Source organism: Aulostomus chinensis, chromosome 1, assembly GCF_037954235.1.
Source record: "Aulostomus chinensis isolate RoL2024-O1b breed Wild chromosome 1, RoL_Achi_v1.0, whole genome shotgun sequence".
In the NCBI taxonomy this organism is placed as follows: Eukaryota; Metazoa; Chordata; class Actinopteri; order Syngnathiformes; family Aulostomidae; genus Aulostomus; species Aulostomus chinensis.
Genome location: NC_141320.1, coordinates 54,063,617 through 54,088,058, shown reverse-complemented (window position 1 = coordinate 54,088,058; position 24,442 = coordinate 54,063,617). Strand labels below are relative to the sequence as shown.

Genomic DNA, 24,442 nt, shown 5'->3' with positions numbered 1-24,442 from the left:
AAAAATATTTGACTGTGCTGACATGAACTTTCATTGTCTAATTTCAGTCTCCTACAAAAGTGTGTGAATGTGGTCGTTGTGGCCGAGTGGTGAAGGCGATGGACTAGAAATCCATTGGGGTCTCCCTGCTCAGGTTGGAGTCCTGCCAACAACGTTGAACTGTTGACAATTTAAAATTGACTCATTTTTCCTCCACACTGTCCTTCATCACAGCATTTAACATCAGGACTGCTCCCAGATCAGCTCCATGACCTCATCCCTGCACCAGAGTCCCACCCAAGTTCATCAAAAACGGCCAAGCATAAATATATAATATGTATATAATGTGAACACACCTGTACAGGTGCGTTAACGTGCTTAATAATAGAGAATGAGTGAAGGGTGTGTTCAGAGTGGAGTGCAGTACCACAGTCAGGCCAGCAGGTGGGGCTTTCGTTGGTGCTGTCTACCTAATTGCGGTATCTGTGCTCTGCCAGCAGAGGTCGTGCTTCACCACCAATCTTCTCGGGTGTCTGAGTGGTGCCGCCATGTTTAGGTCGTAGCAGGAGGACGTAGGTTGGTACTTGGCAGTTCGGACGTAGCGAAAGTCACGTTATGAATGGAGGGCTGAGTTGGAGCAGAGGGGGGCAGGATCCTGGGGGTGGACTGTCTTTAGGGGGCTGAGGTGTCTGGTGGTCTTGGTGGACCCTCTGCATCTCAAGCTGAGACCACAGAGTCCTGTGTTCTTGAGTCATTGTCTATAGTCTCTGTTGTTGGAGAGCTCAGTGTGGTCCCTGATGGTCTAGTGGCTAGGATTTGGCGCTCTCACCGCCGCAGCCTGGGTTCGATTCCCGGTCAGGGAATGAGTTATTTAGAGGTTGAGGGAGAGGTGATCAGGTGGTCCACATGATGGTGGAGGTGACGAACTGTGAATCCATCATGGCTCCACTCTCACCCTCATTGTAGTGTTCTTGGTTCACTCTGCCATGGCCCCATGTTGAAGGGTGACTGTCTCATTCAGGTCCAACCCTTTGTTAGACTCTATTAAGTCACTGACTCCTGCAAGGACAAACTGTAATCCTCCTTAGTAGCTTTGGTTATTGATGATCTGCAATGGTTCGTGGGGGGTGGAGCCTATCCCAGCAGCCTTCAGGTGAGGGGCGGGGTTTATCCTGGACAGGTCACCAGTCCATGGCAGGGCCAACACATAGAGACAGATTGCTTATAAAAATGTTCATCCCCAGTTTGAAGTTAGAGACAGGATTTAAGTGTAGAAGGTTTTTGTGTCTTCAATTTAATTCAAAGCGTTGTAAACTGTTTCTAACAAACTCTGCTGTTCAACAGTCAAAATGTTTTCTAACCAAGCTGAATGCTCTCATATACTTTTTAAAGTTGAGTTTCTTTCATGTCCTCCTGAGATCAAAGACAGAATTCTAGGTACAAATAAATAAACAATAAAAGCCCCCTGATGACATCATCATCAATTCTGACTTTGATCTGGAGGCTCTTGCTTCAAATAAAAAACGTTGTTCCATGGAAAGATTTGCATATAAACACACAAACAAACACAGACACAGACACACACACACACACACACACACACACACACACACACACACACACACACACACCCTCCCAGTCACTAACCCATATTGTCACCACTTAAACACCACTGGAGTATTGAAAGAGATTCCACAAGATTATGTGCAATGACAAGATTATGTGCCTTTGAGTGCCTCTAAAATTCTCCTACCAGAGAAAAGTTTTCCATACTTTCACACACATTTTTTTAAGACTTTCCAGACCTGTGCCAGCACCCTGTACAGGTGCCTCCACCTCTGGAGCAGCCTGTCCTGAGTGGATCCAACAGTTTCCCATGGGTGACTCTGTCATGGTCTCTCTCCTCCTGCTGTCTCCAATTCTCAGAGCGCTTCTACTGGTTTCTCCCCATCGTCCCTGTTGCTAGGCAGAGCACTGGTGAGGACTGAGGCCAGTGATGTCATCACCTCCAGCTGAGACGTGCCAGGTGGTCCTGCTTCATTCAACTCTGCTGCCTCTGCCACTGCCCTGACTGGTGAGGCTGACAGCAGGTTCTCTCTCATCTAAACGCTCTGTTTACAATGGAGGCTGAAATCCTTGTGATTGGTGGTTCAATCATCAGGTCTGTTGAACTCCCAGGTGCCATCACCTGCTGTCTTCCTGGTGCCAAAGTTGTGGACATTATTGAACGTCTCCAGGACTCATCGATCTCCACCCCTCCTGCAGGTTCTCCCTGTCTCTGTGGTGGTTCTTTCTGGTACTCCAGCTTCCTCCCACAGTCCAAAGACATCAAGAGGGTAGTGGTTACCTGGACACTCTGAATGACTGTGAGTGTGAATGGTTGTCTGTCTGTGTGTGTTGGTCCTGGGATGGACTGGCGACCCATCAAGGGTGAACCCCCTCCTCACCTGATGTCAGCTGTGATAGACTCCACCCCCACGAACCATTGCAGACAATCAGTATAGAAATGGAAACTTAGCTGCTATGTTGAATCACAAAAACCTTCTGAAGTCTACTTTTGCTTCAGTGGAAAAGTAGAATGTTATTAACTCTCCCAATGGTTTGAATTCTGATTTCCACCTCTTTTTAACAGATTCACATTTAAAAAAAAAACTACTTTCTTTTACCAGAGGACAGTTTTGATCCATCAACCTCTGGGTTCTGGTCCCAGCACGCTTCCTCTGCACCACCATTTATTAAATAGGCCTTGATTTAGTATTATTTATTTCTTCTTTTATTATTATTATTAATTATTTTATTGACTTCACCCTGATAACCAGGAGGTAACCTGGTAGTCAGAGCAGCGGTGCTCAGGTCTGTGGACTCAGAGGAGGATTATGTCTGGATCTTTTCTTTTGATGTCCTGCTGTCTGCTCTTGCTTTTGGAGCTTCCTTCAACAACTACCAGGCCTCCTGGGTACTGTAGGAAACATGGTCAAGTTCTTCTGACTTCTCCAGGAACGTCCTGCTCTCATTGGTCTGTCTTCATTTTGACTCCTCCCACTGCCACAATGACCAGCCTTTATACTCTTGGTGACTGGGGCCCTGGTTGCTGCAGGCCTCAACACCAGCCTGTGGTTGTGAGCAGGGCAGAACAGAACTGACAGTATCTCCCGTGCAGGACCTGGGTCAGCGCCTGGTGCCAGCTGGCCAACGTCCTGGAGTTCATTCAGCCTGGAGAACCAGATGCTGGTTCCTTCTTTTACCAGGCAGGAACGGGCAGCAGATCCAAGATCAGTAGGTGTGGATGAAAAAATGAAGAAAAAATAAAAACGAGAAAAAGCAGTTTGGTTTGGAGTGCATTCCTGCCTGATGTTCTTGATTGGTACAACTCTCCTTCAAGTGTGGGGAAAACAGCAAAAAGAATAAAACACTTGACATTGAGAGAACAAAGACTTCTAAGATCAAACACAAAACTCTGAGATCAAAGGTTGAAGTTCCCCAAGGTTCAGTTTTAGCTCAGACCCTCTTCAAGGTGGAACCAGCAGAGGAGCTCAGTAGAGACAACTGGACAGCAGCAGGACAGAACAGAGGCTCTCCACAATGGCAGGAGACAGGAAACAGGTTTGGACCATCTGGGCTTCTGTCCACTTTGATGTTTTTCAAACATTGAAGGAAATTGTAAAAATCAACATTGTGGGAAACGTTGGTTTGCCAGTGTGTTTACATCAGGATTTATATTTGAGAGTGTTTGCTCATCTGTTCCAGAAGCTTCTTCTAGAGTTGAGCCTGGATGAGTGGAGGGACCTTTTTGACCATCAGGACTGGTTTTTGATGGCCTGATGGTGCATCGGGGTCATCATGGTCCTCCACCATCTGCAGGGGTTCCAGGACTGTTGTGGTGTTTGTGGGAACTGCAGGGGGGAGCCCTCAGACCTGGAGAGGAAGTCCTGACACCAGCAGACCCCTCACCACCTGCAGCCTTTTTCCAGCTCCACCAAACCCACCATTCACTGCCTCCTCATCATCTGGGCATCAAAAGCAGCTCAGACCTGCTGCAGCTCAGAGACCTCAGCCATTTTTAGGATGTCTCCATGATTCTCCTTCACAGGATTTTCATTCAGAAACAAGAGAACTGTCAAAGACCACAACAGTTTTCAGCTTGCTGCTAAACAGTACTTCAACTACCATTCCACTGTGTAATGGCAGTGACTGATGTGTACTATATGCAGTACTAATCAAGTACAAGGCAAGGCAAGGCAAGGCAATTTTATTTGTAGAGCCCGTTTTCACCAACAGTTTGTCTCAAAGGGCTTCACATGGCATCATAACAACATCCTCTGCCCTTAGACCCTCACATCGACTGAGGAAAAACTCCATAGAAAACCCTACCCTACAGCCTTGACTGCTACTTTATCTCCAGTGATAGGAAGGATAAGAATGTTGAAATGGACCCAGCAGGAAGAGAATCTCAAGTCATGGCAACTTTACTGAGCAGCACTCTAAACCTGCTTTGTGAAACGGGCCCCTGGTCTCTTTTAAACGCCCGGGCTACAAATTGATCATTTACGGTACATGTAACATGTGTGTGTGCCTCTAATTTACATAAACTGTTAATACCAAGACAAATGCTACCTTCAATTAATCATTGATGTCATGGAACCCTTGGTCTCCATTACATTGGTCAACCAGAGAAGCTTCAACTGGTGACGCTCATTCAACCATGCATGAAGGTCAAGGTGCATTATCTGCTGTGCTCCTGAACAGGGGAATTAGCTGCAATGGTAGAGCGCTCGCTTAGCATGTGAGAGGTAGAGGGATCGATGCCCTCATTCTCCAGAATACTTTAACTTGTTCTGTTGATCAGAGGAGCTGCTGGGTGATGAATGCTGATGTTTGTCCACTGCTGTGATAAAGTGTCCCCTGTTACTGAGATGTGGATGAACACCTGCTCAGGTCAAAGCTGCAATGAAGTCAAGTCATCACCCTGTAAAGCAACAAATAACAACAGTAACACTTTACAAGTAGAACAGGTCCAGTTCCACACTCCCTAAATGAATTTACACCCAACTATTCTTCATGAGCAAGCACATCCTAGCTTAGGCCCAACTTTTCTTGGCGCTCTCCCAGATGCTTGGGAGCTGCTGGGGGAGCGCTAGTTGGGCCTAAGCTAGGAGCTAAGCTAAGGTGGTCTGCACCAGCTAATGAGGGCTGGCTAGCTCTCGCAGCTTTGGTGCAGAGCCGCTGCAGGTCCAATTCAACATCGCTAAGCCTCACCTCCAACACAACAAGAAAACTACATTTAACACACTTATCAGTATCACTACAGGAGGCAGAGGAGGAACAAAACATGTGGCACTCTGAGCAGGAGAGAGGAGGACAAGAGGGAGAAGCCATCGTTAGCTTAGCGTGTTTACAAGGCAGAAAGACTGTTGCTACCAGAATGATGGTCTTTTAAACTTCAGCCAAATAAAGCAATTAGGTATTAATTTTTGGTGGGTAATTAGTCAACGAAATAAGGAATTAGCAGGGAGGATCACACTTTAGCGAGCACAATGAAGCAAGGCTCTACGTTCAGCAACACAGAAAAAGGAGTTGAGGTCACAGGCTTCCTGCAGCCAAGGTCAAAAATCCAGGACGGACGAAGGGGAGGACAACAAAGACAAAGACACAAGAAACAGAGATAATAACCTTAAACTACATAACAACCATAACACATATTGCCCACACACACACACACGCGCACACACACACACACATTTTGTGAAACAACTCAGGAGTCATTAGGTGTTTTACTCAGAGGGATTCATTCATGATAAATGAGCATGGAGGAGACCCAGTAATCATCAACACAAGCGTCACATGAGCAGGTCACCACCCACTTTTATTGATTGGTTCTTGTAAGAATCACTCCTAACGCCATCAGCAGGTCATTTTTTGTCCTGCCCTGTCTCAACTGTTGGAGCACAGCTACAGCCTGAACTCTGCCACTACCTTATCCCTCCCTAACATCCTCATACAGACCCACTATCTGGACTAGCCTGACCCCCCCTGACCCTCATCAGTCACTCGTTGTGCCTCACACTGGAGGGAATAGGAGCGTCTGTGAGCTCTGACTGTTGGGATGCACATCCATGCGATGGAAGAGCTGTTTTAAACAGGGAATCATTTGACCTCTTGATCTGTGTGGGCAGGTACAGAGGGACGATTCCATGAACAATAATATTACAAAACAAATGGGTCTTTAGCGTCTTTCTAAAGGTGTCCACAGCGTCCTCATGTCCAGTGGGAGAGCGTTCCAGAGTCTAGAAGCTGCAACCTGGAAGGTTCCCTCTCCTTCAGTGAGGCTGAATCCCTGTGGTCAGGGAGGATAAGGGACCCCACAGGTGTCACTAAAGTGCTTTAGACTGCAAAGCACTCAGCTAATCAAGCTGGGATCAACTGCTGTGGTGATCAAGGTATCATCATATAGAACAAACAAAGAAAACAAAGTTGAGGAAAAGCACACAAAGAAAAAACTATGAACATGAACAGAGCATCTTCAACACCAGATGTCACACGGCTCAGTAGACCTCTGGTTTGACCCCTAGCAGGTCCAGTCTCCAGGGTGCCCCCATCATTCTGCTCTTCAGTCACAGGACATGCAGCAGAATCCCGTCGCTCCTCTGCAGAAGAACATGTGAGAGCGTCTGCTTGCTCTTCTCTGGCTGGACGTAGGGGAGAGTCTGCTTGCTCTTCTCTGGCTGGACGTAGGGGAGAGTCTGTTTGCTCTTCTCTGGCTGGATGTAGGGGAGAGTCTGCTTGCTCTTCTCTGGCTGGACGTAGGGGAGAGTCTGCTTGCTCTTCTCTGGCTGGACGTAGGGGAGAGTCTGCTTGCTCATCTCTGACTGGACGTAGGGGAGAGTCTGCTTGCTCTTCTCTGGCTGGACGTAGGGGAGAGTCTGCTTGCTCTTCTCTGGCTGGACGTAGAGGAGAGTCTGTTTGCTCTTCTCTGGCTGGACGTAGGGGAGAGTCTGCTTGCTCTTCTCTGGCTGGACGTAGGGGAGAGTCTGCTTGCTCTTCTCTGGCTGGACGTAGGGGAGTGTCTGTTTGCTCTTCAGAAGTTTGCTGGACCTTCACTTGAAGGTCATGATTTTCCTCTTTCAAACAGCTTTTTAAATCATGAAGATTTCCCAGGATTTCCCACTGAGCACTGCTCCTTTTCTTCTTTTGTGTTCTCACTGCACATAGAAGACTCTGAACTTCACCGTTCAGACTGCCAGTCTTTGTGGGGTCCTGGTCCTTCCTTGATTCAAGGTGGGCCAACTCAGCAGTGAAGGTCTCTGTCTCCTGAGATGCAGTAGAAACTCGTCTCCTCAAACATCCATTTTCTGCCTCTCTCTCCTCACTCTGGGACCTCAGCTGTTCAAGAGTCGTCTTCTTCTCAGTGAGTTCTTCCCTCATTTTGTTCTTCTCTGCCTGGATGGAGTTGAGCTCACACTTGAGGTCACACTTCTCCTTGCAAACCATCTTCACCTCAAGCTGAAGATTGTGGACTTGTGTGTTCAGGTCTCTGATCTGAGTCTGGTTCTCCTCCCTCACAGATTCAAGGTTGCCCACCATGGCAGACATGTTCTCTACCAGCTGATATGCAATGATCTTCTCTTGTCCAAGACTAGAAACCTGTCCCCACAAATTCTGGTTTTCTGTCCATCTCTTGTCACACAGAGACTGAAGCTGATCAAGTGCACTTTTCTTCTCAGTCAGGTCTTCCTCAAGACATTTCATCTCCACCTGTTCACTCTCCCTCAGAGACTGAACCTGGGTCAGCTCTTTTCTGAGCTCATTGTTCTCTCCATCAACCTTCCTCCCCTCACACTGAAGACTGTGGACTGTTGCGTTCAGATCTTCTATCTGAGTCTGGTTCTTGTCCTGGACCGTTTGGAGGTTGGCCACCACAGCAGTGAGGTTCTGTAGCTCCTGGATTGCTCTTTTATTCTCACGTTCAAGAGTAGAAACTTGTTCCCTCAAATTCTGGTTTTCTGCCTGTGTGTTGTCACTCAGAGACTGAAGCTGCTCAAGGGCAGCTTTCTTCTCAGTCAGGTCCTCCTGCTCTGTCAGCCTGAGAGATGGAGGAGCAGGATCACATTGACCAGGATCATTCAGTGGATAAATACAGCTCCTACTGAGATCCACCAGATCTCTGAATGCTCCAACGATACAATCCAATGGAGTCATAGCCTTCTGTCCTGGGTTGATCTGAAGATCTTGAGCCAGACTAAATCTCCTGGAACTGTCAAGTCTTTAAAGACCAAAACTGCCCCAGAAATGAGGAGTCTGGATTCTTTTCTATAATGTGATGGCAATGACAGTCCTGCAGAGTGACATCACTGACATGACTGATGACTTCAGTCACATGACTGGATGACAGTGTAGATTCCAATGTAGAGGTTGGGGAAATAGTCTCTGAGAATCCAGCTTGAAGCCACGCCCTCTTTGTTCTTCAAAAACCCAAACAGCGACCATCAGTCTCCCTCCAATCCTGTACTTGGTTCAATGTTGCTGTTCCATTTTGCAGCAGTAGGTGTCGCTGTGATACCAGGTTCAGTTCAAGAGTCCCAACTCCAGCTCATGTTGGTGACCTCAGTACCAGGGTAAAATGGCGCTTCAGTGGATCATGTGATCAACTCATGTGTGTCCTCACTGCTCCACAGGTCTGTCAAATGTTCTGTAAAATAGTTGGACCCAGCAGAGCTGCTAGATTAGGAGTTGATGGAGTCGTTGCAGATACCAGGGTCCAAAGTCCAGCTTGAACCTGGTTTGTGCAGTTCTTTGTCAAGCTAGCAGCCATTCTTGTCACTGCCAAGCTAAAGTGACTTCTGTCAACAAAGGTCAACATACAAAAGGATATTTCTACTGGCAGTTCAAGATTTTGATCAAACTCCTTTTTCAGAGCTGGAACCTTCCTCTTGTGTCAGCTTTCTGTTCCCATCTCTATGGTAACGGTCAGTTTTGACCCACGTCCTCAATCAGCTGTCAAATAAACTAAAACAATTTTCTATCCTCCAAGTTGTTTCCATCTCTTGGTGACCTTGTCAGGCTTCCTTATCCATGGAAATATTGATTGATTGATTGATTGTGTGTGTTTAGATTCATGTGTGACACTTGTGTGTGTTCTCTGCAGAGATGTTTCCTGCAGTTGAAGCACAATCCATTTGTCCTGCTGTCCTGACTGCTTGGGCAGTCCTGACACCTCTTTCTTCTGGAACCAGATCCTGAGTGGGGTTGTGGCTGTGGCTGTTCTGGTTGGTGTTGAGGCAGGGCTGCTGAGGAGGACGCTGTTGCACTCTTGGTGGATGTGGGTCCACAACACAAATGCATTCTATGCAGACACATCAAGGATGGTCTTTGTTTGTTGTGTTGTTGTGCAGGTCGATGGGAGAACGAGGCTGATGAGAGTCCCTGAAGCTCCCATGACTGGGAGAGGAGCTGCTGGCAGTGTTGCTGACAGTGCACTTCTGACTTCAGGTTTGGCTCTGATTGTTGCTTTATCATCTTATTTTGATAACTGGTCCAGACAGACCCTCACTATTTGGTCATTCAGTGAAAAACATTTGTTGGTTTTATTTTGTTGAACTAGAGGTTCCTGACAAAGTCAAAAATCCTTGATACAATAAACAAATTGATGTGGTTCTTTGATGCATTTAAATCCTAAAACAGGTCCCACAGGAGGAAGGTTAAATCATGTGACCATCATCATAACAGCTGTTGACCTTGTTTAACTAGTTGGTGGTGCTAAATATCACCAGCTTGCTAACGTTAACTAGCTAATGTTGCTAGCTAGCTAATATTATTTTCAAACTTCAGGCCTAAATTTTGGATTGACTGTTAAAATTGTTCCCCTCACCTTTGTAACACCAGGTTTTGTCTTGATGATGTCACTGTCACTGCCTTTCTGATTCTAAAATATAAATGCATCCAAGAATAAAAATTCAAACTGCCCCTCCATGGAAACATCATATTTAATATACTGCAATATTCTTTTCCAGTGTACTACACTATATTTTTGTTTTATCAGAGAGACTTTAATGTCCGTCTTTGATCTCTAAACTCTGACTCTGATGTCATTGGTGGTGACTGAATTCTACCCCCTGACAGACTGGGAAGGCTCATATTGGTGATGTCATCATAAATATATGAAGGTCTTGTTTCAGTGAATTGAAGTGAAATAACTTGTTATTTTGTTTGTTGTTGTCATGGTGATTCGTGGTATCAGGGCTCCATTGATGATGTCATTTTGTCATGGTTGTACACATGTGACACTCAAGGTGAACGTACTCACAGCTGATTGAGTATCAGGTTCAGAAAAGCTGATCTGACTTGGTCCAGAGTTTCCATCTCAGTGTCAACTCAGGAGTGACTGAGGAGAAGAGTTTCAGAACAGCCACAGTTGGGGGACTTCCATCCAGCAGCCATTTTCTATCCCTGTAAGGGAGTGAAGGGATCTGGAGCTGCTGGGTTCAGGTGGATCCAGAACACAAGATGGAGGTCAGTCAGGACCCCAGAAGGAGACCAGCATCTGGAAGGTGGCGATGCTTTAATCTGACAGCGTTGTGTCAACAGTTCTGAAATCAGAACAAAAATAAACAGTAGTATTTCCACCTCACACTCCTGCATGTATTCAAGTGAACAGGAACACAGATTCATGCTCAACTTCTCCTGTGTGTTCATCCACAGTCACCAAACAACAACCAGACTGAAGACCTCCTTCATCTCCCGAGCCATTAAACTGTTAAACTCCTCACTGGAGGGGGGGAGGGCCAACAGAAGGACTGTTGGAGAGGGCTGAGCACCATTAGCTTGCCCCAATAACAACCGGACACTCGTGCAATATAAGAGACTGTACATTATTATTCTTATTCTTATTATTGTTATTATGATTATTATTATAACTATTATATTTTTATTATATTATATCATCATCACCATTATTATATGATATCATCATCATTATTAGTGTTATTAGTATTATTATTGTTATAATAACAATGAAGAACAATTAATATTATGATTATTCCTGTCACTATGCATATATACATAACCATCCAGGTACACACAGGCACGTGTATATATGCATATATATATCTATATATATATCTATATATATCTATATCTATATATATATATATATATATATATATATATATCTATAGATATAGATATATCTATCTATCTATATATATCTATAGATATAGATATATCTATCTATATATATCTATAGATATAGATATATCTATCTATCTATATATATCTATAGATATAGATATATCTATCTATCTATATATATCTATTGATATAGATCTATCTATCTATCGATCTATATCTATAGATATAGATCTATCTATCTATCTATCTATATCTATAGATATAGATATATCTATCTATCTATCTATATCTATAGATATAGATATATCTATCTATCTATATATCTATCTATCTATATATCTATCTATCTATATATATATATATACATATATATATATATATATATATATATACATATATATATATATAGTCTTTGTTTTCTCTTCTTTGCTATTTTTAGTCTAATCTATTGTAACAGTGCTGTGAATGTATGTTGAGGAGAGTGGAATTTCCCTCGCGGAACGTCCAAAAGGGATTAATAAAGTAGTCTGTCTGTCTGTCTGTCTGTTCAAACCAGACAAAAGGGGGTTTGCTAGCATGGCTGCTGAAGTAGAAAGGCTCTGTTTAAATTGAGTCCTTTTTCCATTTCTTTCCTGGCTTCTTCTAGCGGCGCTGTCGTCACTTCCTGTGACCGTGGAGGGAAGGGGTCACCCTTCAGAATAAGTTTGAAATCATTGTTACTTCCTCTTCAACATGCCTTTAGCAGACCAACTCACTAAACAGCTCAGTGAGGTAGTGTGGCTGAGCGGTCTAAGGCGCTGGATTAAGGCTCCATTCTCTGAGGAGGTGTGGGCTCAAATCCCACCACTGCCATCATGTCCCAGGTCTCTGGAGAGGTGTGGCAGGTCTCTCCTCCCTGTGCTGGAGGTGTTGGCTGTTTTTGTCACTCAACAATGTGCAGTAACGCTGAGCTGCCTTCAAGCCAACAACATGGGCACAGTGTACCCAGAGCCACAGGCTCCTCCCAGTATATACAGCACTGCCAGTGACCTCTGCTTCAGTGTAACAGTGACTCTCCAAACTGAAGCTGATCCAGGACCAGCTCAGGAGGAGCCATGGAGCAGACAGGCTCTCTGATTTAATGCTGCTGTCTGTTGAGAGGAACATCCCAGTTGACTCAAACAAGGCTGCTGATGTCTTCAAACCCAGGACCAGAAGAAGAACCCTCCTCTGAGTCCACAGACCTGAGCACCGCTGCTCTGACTACCAGGTTACCTCCTGGTTATCAGGGTGAAGTCATGGTGAGGTGGTCAGTTGTTCCTTGGGTTTTATTCTAGAGGCCTGGGAGTTAAACACTGAAGTAAATCATTTTAATTCTTTACATGAAGTTTCCTGCTGTTTAGCTGGAAATGTAAGACAACTTCCTCCATGCTGGTGCCCCATCACACACAACAGGTGCACTTGTCCTCTTTTCACCTCTGACCCTCAAACATTCCACCAGTGAACGTCCAGAAACTGAAGCATCAACAGTTCAGCAACAATGGATTCTTCAAATCACCTCTGAAATAAGAGATGAATCTTTACCTGCTGAGGCTTCAGAGCCAAATTGTGAACCTTAAACTCTCACATTCCTGTTCTTGTCTCAGTCCTGCTCTCCTAAATCAAGACCTGTTTAATAGATGGTAGAGCAGAGAGGAGCAGAGGAAGAGAGCTGGGCCAGAACCAGAGGTTGATGGATCAAAACTGTCCTCTGCTCAAAGAAAGGAGAAAAATAAACCTGGTTGTTTTGAAATGTGGATCTGTTAAAGAGGGGTGGAAATCCGAATTCAAACCATTGGGAGAGTTAATAACATTCTACTTTACCACTGAAGCAAAAGTAGACTTCAGAAGGTTTTAGTGATTCAACATAGCAGCTAAGTTTCCATTTCTATACTGATTGTCTGCAATGGTTCGTGGGGGTGGAGCCTATCACAGCTGACATCAGGTGAGGAGGGGGTTCACCCTTGATGGGTCGCCAGTCCATCCCAGGACCAACACACACAGACAGACAACCATTCACACTCACAGTCATTTAGAGTGTTCAGGTAACCACTACCCTCTTGATGTCTTTGGACTGTGGGAGGAAGCTGGAGTACCAGAGAGAACCCACACAGAGACAGGGAGAACCTGCAGGAGGGGTGGAGATCGATGAGTCCTGGAGACGTTCAATAATGTCCACAACTTTGGCACCAGGAAGACAGCAGGTGATGGCACCTGGGAGTTCAACAGACCTGATGATTGAACCACCAATCACAAGGATTTCAGCCTCCATTGTAAACAGAGCGTTTAGATGAGAGAGAACCTGCTGTCAGCCTCACCAGTCAGGGCAGTGGCAGAGGCAGCAGAGTTGAATGAAGCAGGACCACCTGGCAGGTCTCAGCTGGAGGTGATGACATCACTGGCCTCAGTCCTCACCAGTGCTCTGCCTAGCAACAGGGACGATGGAGAGAAACCAGTAGAAGCGCTCTGAGAGTTGGAGACAGCAGGAGGAGAGAGACCATGACAGAGTCACCCATGGGAAACTGTTGGATCCACTCAGGACCGGCTGGACAGACACAGATCAAAGACAGAATTGATGATGATGTCATCACGAGGCTTTGATAGTGTCTTTATTTGTACCTAGAATTCTGTCTTTGATGTCAGGAGGACATGAAAGAAACACAACTGAGGAAAGTAGAGGAGAACATTCAGCTTCATTCGAAACACTTGAACTGTTGAACAGTAGAATTTGTTTGAAACAGTTTACAACACTGAGTGACAGGATTGAAGAGGGAAGAGTTTTGTATTTTCAGTTTAATTCTAACTTTAAACTGGGCATGAACATTTTTAGTGGTTCATATTCTAACATACAGAGGAAGTCATGTCATTCCCTTTTTAAGAAAAGAAAAAACATGTGAAGCTCCTCCCCCCAGCTCCAGATGGACAGACAGACATGAGAGTGGCCAGGAAGCAAAGAAGTGTTGTGCTCCTCTCCAGTGCTCTGGTGTTGTTGTGTTCTTCTCAGCTCCATCATGAAGACCTGCTGGCACTGGGCGCTGGTGGAAGTTTGCAGCTCTCACTGGAAAGTCCTGAGGCTCCTCCCACTCTGAAGCAGGCAGTTGCTCCCAGCCAGCCCACACTTTCACTCTCTGGTGTAGGAGTGAAGAACAAAATCAGAATCAAGAACCATCTCTCTTTCATTGGGGCTCCTTTCTCCTTGTTCTGATCCAGAAACTCAACAGCTTCTATCATTGATTTGACAGGAAATGTTGCTGACACACTGGGATTTTTGTTCTTCTGCTGTCACTGTCAAGTGCAGCTTAACATGAGAGGTAGCAGGATCATTCATGTGTTCATGTTTCCAGCAGACAAGGAGGAAACCTGGGAGGACTTCAGTGACTCTGATCAGTGGTTCTCACTTCATCTTCTCAGTATAAAGTTCCAAGCGAGCTGGCCAGGAGTTGAACCTAGAATCTTCTGATCCGTAGTCAGACGCGTTATCCATTGCGCCACCAGCCCTGTGAAGAAGCTGCTATGTTCATGTGTGCTTGCTTTTACAGAAAAGCCCAACAAGGTGGTGGCATTTTCAGGGGACACAATGGTGCAGTGGTCAGCACTGTGGCCTCCCAGCAAGAAGGTTCAGCTCTCCTCCTATTTGGTTGCTAGGAACCTGAATCAGTCCTCAGTGGAGCGGTGCTGCTGAGGCTGAGTGAGGCTGAGTGAGGGACTGAGCAGGAGCCAGCAGGTCCAAGCAGGTTCAGGCAAACTCCCCTCAGTCCACCAACATCAAAGCAGAGGAACAGAGTTCATCCAACAAAATGGATTCATATCATCTCCTCTTGGAATGTTCTGGAACTACAAGTACACTTAAAATGGCTGACTTATGACAACAGAAGGTACTTTGAAGTAGATTTGATTTATTTAAGTCAGTGACAGTCATTTTTGTTCATTTTTTGTTCTTGTCTTGCCACTGTGAGACAGTCGCTAGAAAACTGACCAACAATAATTTCATGTGGCATGCAATTAACAAAAGACCCACATTGATGGTCGAGGGGTCTGGAGCCTTTCCCAGCATCTACGGGCCAGAGGCGGGGTTCACCCTGGACAGGTCACCAGTCCATCACAGGGCCAACATACAGAGACAAACAACCATTCATACCTACGGTTAATTTAGAGTGTCCAATCAGCCTCGTCCCAAATTACACGTCTTTGGACGGTGGGAAGGAACCGGAGTACCCGGAGAGAACCCACGCATTCACGGGGAGAACATGCAGGCTCTACACAGAAAGATTCTGCACCCGAGCCTGGACTCAAACCCAGAACCTTCTTGCTGTGAGGCCACAGTGCTAACCACTGCACCATCATGCTGCCATGCTCTCTTCTACTTTCCTCAATTGTCTTTCTTTCATGTCCTCCTGAGATCAAAGACAGAATTCTAGCTACTGTCAAAGCCCTGATGACATCATCATTCATATCTGACCATTACAGCTCACTACATTAGCGACTGGGTCCTCGCATGCCATGTTCTTCAAACCAGAGCCGTGGAAACCAGCCACACAGCGAGAAATCTCAGCAGCAAATATTGTCCGCGCTGCGGAGATGACGGGCTTGTTGCACATTGGTTGCTTTGCACACCTTCTTAATTGAAGTCCCTACAGCTGCACGCTTGCTCGGCAGAGTCAGACGCATCGCTGCATTTTTTCATCTTAGCTCTACGGCGAGCCGCATCCTCAGTGAGAAGCAAAGGGTGCTGGAGCTTCCTGAGCACAAGATGGTGATTGACGTGGTGACACGTTGGAATAGCTCACTGGAGATGCTGGACCGTTTTCTCCAGCAGCAACCAGCCATCTCAGCAGCTCTGCTGTCACCTGAAGTACGCAGAAACGAGAAAGATGTCTGCACGTTGACAGAAGTGGACGTAAGAGTAGCAGAGGAAATCGTCTCTGAGAATCCAGCTTGAAGCCACGCCCTCCTTGTTCTTCAAAAACCCAAACAGAGACCATCAGTCTCCCTCAAATCCTGTACTTGGTTCAGTGTTGCTGTTCCATTTTGCAGCAGCAGGGGTCGCTGTGATGCCAGGTTCAGTTCAAGATTCCCAACTCCAGCTCATGTTGGTGACCTCAGTGGCAGGGCTCATACAAAAAGAGTCAACACCTTCATTTGTATAACAGAAAATTTCAATGATGTGGTGGCATTTTCTTTTTTTGTGCTGTCTGATTTTCTAAATATCAGGTTTAGATCCTCAAATTAACACTGGGACACCAAAAGAGAACACAGTAATTCTCCAGTGCTCTGGTGTTGTTGTGTTCTTCTCAGCTCCATCATGAAGACCTGCTGGCACTGGGCGCTGGTGGAAGTTTGCAGCTCTCACTGGAAAGTCCTGAGGCTCCTCCCACTCTGAAGCAGGCAGTTGCTCCCAGCCAGCCCACACTTTCACTCTCTGGTGTAGGAGTGAAGAACAAAATCAGAGTCAAGAACCATCTCTCTTTCATTGGGGCTCCTTTCTCCTTGTTCTGATCCAGAAATTCAACAGCTTCTATCATTGATTTGACAGGAAATGTTGATGACACACTGGGATTTTTGTTCTCCTGCTGTCACTGTCAAGTGCCAGTTCAGATGTACTTGATGTTACAGAAAATCCAGCACGGTGGTGCAGTGGTCAGCACTGTCTCCTCACAGCAAGAAGGTCCCAGGGTTCCAGTCCTGGCTCCATCACAGGATCTTTCTGTGTGAGTCTCCATGTTCTCCTGTTCCTGTGTGGGTTCTCTCTGGTACTCCAGCTTCCTCCCACAGTCCAAAGACATCAAGAGGGGACGAGGCTGATTGATACTCTAAATTGACTGTAGGTGTGACTGTGAGTGTGAATGGTTGTCTGTCTCTATGTGTTGGTCCTGTGATGGACTGATCACCTGTCCAGGGTGAACCCCGCCCCTCGACCAATGTCAGCTGTGATAGGCTCCACCCCCCACGAACCTTAACAAATAATCAGTGGAGAAATGGAAATTTAGCTGCTATGTTGAATCAGAAAAACCTTTTGAAGTCTACTTTTGCTTCAGTCAGAAAGTGGACTGTTGTTAACTCTCACAATGGTTGGTGATTGTGGAGGAAGACAAAATCCTTATGAACCTCTTTTTAACAGACACACATTTCTATAGATGCAGGTTCATTTTATTTTTCTTCTTTTAGCAGAGGATGGTTTTGATCCATCAACCTCTGGTTTTGGTCCCAGCTCTCTTCCTCTGCACCTCTCTGCTCTACCATTGACTGAACAGTCCTTGATTTAGGAGAGCAGGATTGTGACAAGAACAGGATTTTGAGTTTCAAATGTTTCCCAGTTTGGCTCTGCAGCAGGAGGTCTTGTAGAAACAGGGACTGACCTGACACCAGCTCCCTCTGGAACAATGGTTCATTCATTCATCGGTGCCAGGAGGCCTAAAAACACAAAACACCAATGAAACCCAGCATCTTGGATCCTAAACTGAAGCTCCAGACCACACGGTGGCTCTGCTGGGGCTCCCACAGGTGAGTGAGGCTGAGCTCCAGTCTGCTCTGAGGAGGCAGCAGACATCTGCACCACTCAGAGGTTTGGTTGGTGGCTTTGACAAAATCCCAACAAACTCAAATCCTGTTGAATCAGGAAGTTCTAGTTGAACTCTCATCCACGTCACATGACCAAGAAAACCTCCTCTTTCATTCAGACCAGAACAGACAAACATAGAAACATTGTTTCAGCTTCTGATCAAACAATAACATGTTCTTGATTGTTTGCCATGTTCTATTAATCAGACTGATGATCTCTGGATGTTCTAGGAGGGGGGTCTGTTTCTGATGAAGCCTGTTTGGTCTGGGGGGGTTAAGATGGTGGGGCTGTTTCAGTTCTAGTGCTGAAGGCTTTCACCATGACAGTCAGACTCTCCTCTGTCCTTCATGGTCCCTCAAATGTGCAGTGTGGACCTCACACACTGAAATTTAGCCTGAAAAGTCTTCATGAAAAGCGGTGACTCAGAGTCTCTGTGGCGCAATCGGTCAGCGCGCTCGGCTGTTAACCGAGAGGCTGGTGGTTCGAGCCCACCCAGGGACGATGAACAGGCTCTACTGGTGCTTAGGAGTCGCTGTGTTAATGATCTGAATGTGGACAGACAGACTGACCCTCCACAGCAGACTCATGTCACAGATCTCTGGATGAGACGCTTCAGTGTTAAATTTAGTCGTCGTGTGTCATGCAGTGTTGAGGAGGCCTGCTGGCTGTGGGTAAAGTGGGGGCTCAGAGTTTGTGGAGTCGGCTCTGGAATGAAGGGGGTCACTGTTTGGTTCTCAGATGCTCCAGCTCAGGTTAGCGAGGTGGTGGAGAAACCAGTGAGAGCTCTGCCAGCTGGAGCCTCTTGGGTCCTGGGAGGCTTCACTCCTGGAGGTGGAAATGATGAGGAGTTTTAAAATCTGCTCCTCTTTCACGCTGACTTGTTTTCTTGGGTTCCCTCTTTTATTCATGTGTGATTTTAGTCTCAGCTCTCTAAACCTGAATGGAGCCAGAACCCATTTTAAAAGAGCTGCTCTTTTAAACTCCTGGAGATCAAGAGGATCCTGCCATGTTTGTCCAGGAGACCCACAGCACAACAGTCAGTGAATGGGGATGCAGGCAGGCTTTTAATGGGGGTCATTTGAAGTCCCAAGTCCAGTTGGAGCAGAGGGTGGAGTTTGATTGTCCAGGAGTTTTTGTTGTTGTTTTTTTTACCAGTTTCTTTTGATTTGGAGGAAATCATTCCAGGTGTTTGAAAGAAGGTGAGAGCAACTTTGGAAAATGTTCAACTGGTGTTTTTAAATGTCTTTGCACCAACAAATGGTGGACAGGACAGCTTTTGAGACATTTTAATGCCACCGTTCAACAGTGAATCTGCTGGTTTCCTGTTTTTAGGAGCTGATGGGAGCTGCACAGAGAAGCTCTTTGAGACAGGAACCATTCAGAGCTCCACCCTGCTTCTTCCAGCAGGATCCACAGATCCACCAACACACCAGCTGTTTGATGAGTGGAGGCTTTTGACCAGGATTCCTAGACAGCACAGCTGGACTCACGCAACAGCTAACTTGTTAGCACCAACTAGACAGGAGCGCTTCTATGGTTTTACTCAGTGGTTCAATATTTTTAAGAGATGTCCCATTCAGCCTGTGGGTTTGAGTGATCACTCTTCAGTCTCCTGTTCTGTTTTATTAAAATATTCATTTAAAAGCTCCTGAGAGAGAGAGAGGGAGAGGGAGGGAGAGAGAGAGAGGGAGAGAGAGAGATAGAGGGAGGGAGAGAGAGAGGGAGAGAGAGAGAGAGAGAGAGGGAGGGAGGGAGAGAGAGAGGGAGAGAGAGAGGGAGAGAGAGAGAGAGAGGATCAAACTGATCTCAAACTTGACTTCAAAATTCTGATTATAATCATTTTTACTCCTTGATAGATTCATCACTACAGTGTCATAGAGGGTCCATTACTATTGCAGTATATTAAAGAATATAAGAACGAGGTTACCATCCATGGAAATATAGTATTTCATGTATTGCAGTATATTTTCAAAGATATAACACTTTAATTTTTTTTAATAAGAGAGGCTTTAATGTCTGTCTTTGATGTCTAAACTCTGACTCTGATGTCATTGGTGGTGACTGAATTCTACCCCCTGACAGACTGGGAAGGCTCCTATTGGTGATGTCATCATAAATACATGAAGGTCTTTTTTCAATGGTATAACATTAAAGCTCATCTTGGTAAAACAATCAAGTTACCTGAACTAAGTTCTTGAAAAAAATGACTGTCACTGACTTAAATAAATCAAATCTACTTCAAAGTTCCTTCTGTTGTCATAAGTCGGCCATTTTAAGTGTACTTGTAGTTCCAGAACATTCCAAGAGGAGATGATATGAATCATGTTGTTAGATGAACTCTGTTCCTCTGCTTTGATGTTGGTGGACTGAGGGGAGTTTGCCTGAACCTGCTTGGACCTGCTGGCTCCTGCTCAGTCCCTCACTCAGCCTCACTCAGCCTCAGCAGCACGGCTCCACTGAGGACTGATTCAGGTTCCTAGCAACCAAATAGGAGGAGAGCTGAACCTTCTTGCTGTGAGGCCACAGTGCTGACCACTGCACCATTGTGTCCCCTGAAAATGCCACCACCTTGTTGGGCTTTTCTGTAACAGCAAGCACACATGAACATAGCAGCTTCTTCACAGGGCTGGTGGCGCAATGGATAACGCGTCTGACTACGGATCAGAAGATTCTCGGTTCAACTCCTGGCCAGCTCGCTTTGAACTTTATACTGAGAAGATGAAGTGAGAACCACTGATCAAAGTCAGTGAAGTCCTCCCAGGTTCCCTCCTTGTCTGCTGGAAACATGAACACATGAATGATCCTGCTACCTCTCATGTTAAGCTGCACTTGACAGTGACAGCAGGAGAACAAAAATCCCAGTGTGTCATCAACATTTCCTGTCAAATCAATGATAGAAGCTGTTGAATTTCTGGATCAGAACAAGGAGAAACCCACCCCTCACAGCCAGAAAAGCAATCTGCATCTGACAGCGTATACCAGTGAGGCCTGCATGGATCTCTAGATAGGGGAAACCAAACAGCCCCTCAACAAGCGCATGGCCCAACATAGAAGAGCCAACACTGGAGGACAGGACTCAGCGGTTTTCCCCCACCTCAAGGAGGAAAGCCACTCCTTCCAGGACGACCATGTCCAAATACTCGACAGAGAGGACAGATGGTTTGAAAGAGGAGTTAAAGAAGCCATCCACGTCAGGATAGAGAAACCATCTTTGAACAAAGGAGATGGACTGCGACATTTCCTTTCACCTATTTACAACCAAGTCCTTTCAAAACTTCCCCAAAGAGCTCAGCTGAAAGACCCATGTGGAACGGCTGATGCCAGCACAGCCCATTAGCATCTGAGTGGTCGGTGAAACTCCCTAACGACCACCCCTGAAACTCCCTGACACCTCACAACGACTGTCGTTTGGGGAGGCCAGGTGAGTCTCGGGAGGGTCGTTTCCACCACAATAGCACTGACCACTCCCACATAGGTTTATAAGCTGGAGCTTCCACACTCTCCACTAGAACTGATGAAGCCTCTCGGATGAGAGGTGAAACGTCTTCAAGATAACTTACGTCCAGTTGACCAGATTTTACTTCGCTTCGATCTACGATGACCTGGATGAATGAGAACCTACACATACATTACTGTCAGCATCACTTTGAGTTTATTAGCAACTATCACTCATAACTGTTAGCATCATTTTGAGTTTATGAGAAATTCTTACGACATCACTTTAGCATTAAATTGAGTTCATTAGCAACTCTTACTAAATGACTGCCAGCATCACTGTGAGGTTGTTCGAAACTCTTACTACATTACTGTAAGCATCACTGAGTTGATTAGCAACTATCACTACATTACTGTTAGCATCATCTTGAGTTCATTAGCAATTCTTCCGACATCACTGTCCCATCAGTTTGAGATCATAACCAATTCTTCTGACATCACTGTCGCATTATTTTGAGGTTCAAAGCAACTCTTACTACATTACTGTCAGCATCACTTTGAGTTTGTTCGAAACACTTACTACATTACTGTCAGCATCACTTTAACTTTATTAGCAAATATCACTACATTACTATTAGCATCATTTTGAGGTTAGTAGCAACTCTTACTACATGACTGTCAGCATCACTTTGAGGTTGTTCGAAACTCTTACTACATTACTGTAAGCATCACTGAGTTAATTAGCAACTATCACTACATTACTGTTAGCATCATTTTGAGTTCATTAGCAATTCTTCCGACATCACTGTAGCAATATTTTGAGGTTCGTAGCAACTTTTACTACATTACTGTCGCATTATTTTGAGGTTCGTAGCAACTCTTACTACATGACTGTCAGCATCACTTTGAGGTTATTCGAAACTTTCACTCCATTACTGTTAGCATCATTTTGAGTTCATGAGCAATTCTTACTACATCACTGTCGCATCATTTTGAGATCATTAGCAATTCTTCTGACATCACTGTCACATTATTTTGAGGTTCGTAGCAACTCTTACTACATTACTGTAAGCATCACTGAGTTAATTAGCAACTATCACTAAATTACTGTTAGCATTTTTTTGAGTTCATTAGCAATTCGTACGACATCACTGTCCCATCAGTTTGAGATCATTACCAATTCTTCTGACATCACTGTCGCATTATTTTGAGGTTCAAAGCAACTCTTACTACTTTACTGTTGCATTATTTTAAGTTTCGTAGTAACTCTTACTACATTACTGTCAGCATCACTTTGAGTTTGTTCGAAACACTTACTACATTACTGTCAGCATCACTTTAACTTTATTAGCAAATATCACTACATTACTATTAGCATCATTTTGAGGTTAGTAGCAACTCTTACTACATGACTGTCAGCATCACTTTGAGGTTGTTCGAAACTCTTACTACATTACTGTAAGCATCACTGAGTTAATTAGCAACTATCACTACATTACTGTTAGCATCATTTTGAGTTCATTAGCAATTCTTCCGACATCACTGTCGCAATATTTTGAGGTTCGTAGCAACTTTTACTACATTACTGTCGCATTATTTTGAGGTTCGTAGCAACTCTTACTACATGACTGTCAGCATCACTTTGAGGTTATTCGAAACTTTCACTCACTTACTGTTAGCATCATTTTGAGTTCATTAGCAATTCTTACTACATCACTGTCGCATCATTTTGAAATCATTAGCAATTCTTCTGACATCACTGTCACATTATTTTGAGGTTCGTAGCAACTCTTACTACATTACTGTAAGCATCACTGAGTTAATTAGCAACTATCACTAAATTACTGTTAGCATTTTTTTGAGTTCATTAGCAATTCGTACGACATCACTGTCCCATCAGTTTGAGATCATTACCAATTCTTCTGACATCACTGTCGCATTATTTTGAGGTTCGAAGCAACTCTTACTACTTTACTGTTGCATTATTTTAAGTTTCGTAGTAACTCTTACTACATTACTGTCAGCATCACTTTGAGTTTGTTCGAAACACTTACTACATTACTGTCAGCATCACTTTAACTTTATTAGCAAATATCACTACATTACTATTAGCATCATTTTGAGGTTAGTAGCAACTCTTACTACATGACTGTCAGCATCACTTTGAGGTTGTTCGAAACTCTTACTACATTACTGTAAGCATCACTGACTTGATGAGCAACTATCACTACATTACTGTTAGCATCATTTTGAGTTCATTAGCAATTCTTCCGACATCACTGTCGTAATATTTTGAGGTTCGTAGCAACTTTTACTACATTACTGTCGCATTATTTTGAGGTTCGTAGCAACTCTTACTACATGACTGTCAGCATCACTTTGAGGTTATTCGAAACTTTCACTCCATTACTGTTAGCATCATTTTGAGTTCATTAGCAATTCTTACTACATCACTGTCGCATCATTTTGAGATCATTAGCAATTCTTCTGACATCACTGTCACATTATTTTGAGGTTCGTAGCAACTCTTACTACATTACTGTAAGCATCACTGAGTTAATTAGCAACTATCACTAAATTACTGTTAGCATTTTTTTGAGTTCATTAGCAATTCGTACGACATCACTGTCCCATCAGTTTGAGATCATTACCAATTCTTCTGACATCACTGTCGCATTATTTTGAGGTTCGAAGCAACTCTTACTACATGACTGTCAGCATCACTGAGTTTATTAGAAACTATCACTACATTACTGTTAGCATCATTTTGAGGTTAGAAGCAACTGTCACTACATGAGTGTCAGCATCACTTTGAGGTTGTTCGAAACTCTTACTACGAATCTAACAGTAATGGAGTGAAACTTTCGAATAACCTCAAAGTGATGCTGACAGTCATGTCGTAAGTGTTGCTACAAACCTCAAAATAATGCGACAGTAATGGAGTACAAGTTGCTTCGAACCTCAAAATATTGCGACAGTGATGTCGGAAGAATTGCTAATGAACTCAAGATGATGCTAACAGTAATGTAGTGATAGTTGCTAATCAACTCAGTGATGCTTACAGTAATGTAGTAAGTGTTTTGAATAACCTCAAAGTGATGCTGACAGTCATGTAGTAAGAGTTGCTACGAACCTCAAAATAATGCGACAGTAATGTAGTAAAAGTTGCTACGAACCTCAAAATATTGCGACAGTGATGTCGGAAGAATTGCTAATGAACTCAAAATGATGCTAACAGTAATGTAGTGATAGTTGCTAATCAAGTCAGTGATGCTTACAGTAATGTAGTAAGAGTTTCGAACAACCTCAAAGTGATGCTGACAGTCA

At 44.5% G+C, this 24,442-nt stretch overlaps 2 non-coding genes across 2 annotated transcripts; one reads left to right on the top strand and one right to left on the bottom strand.

Moving 5' to 3' along the window:
* Window positions 1-14,546: 14,546 nt before the first annotated feature.
* trnar-acg (transfer RNA arginine (anticodon ACG)) lies at window positions 14,547-14,619 on the bottom strand. Its single transcript has one exon. It is a non-coding gene; the product is annotated as a tRNA-Arg (tRNA).
* A 3,488-nt stretch (window positions 14,620-18,107) lies between these two features.
* Window positions 18,108-18,181, top strand: trnan-guu (transfer RNA asparagine (anticodon GUU)). Its single transcript has one exon. It is a non-coding gene; the product is annotated as a tRNA-Asn (tRNA).
* The last annotated feature ends 6,261 nt before the right edge of the window (window positions 18,182-24,442 follow it).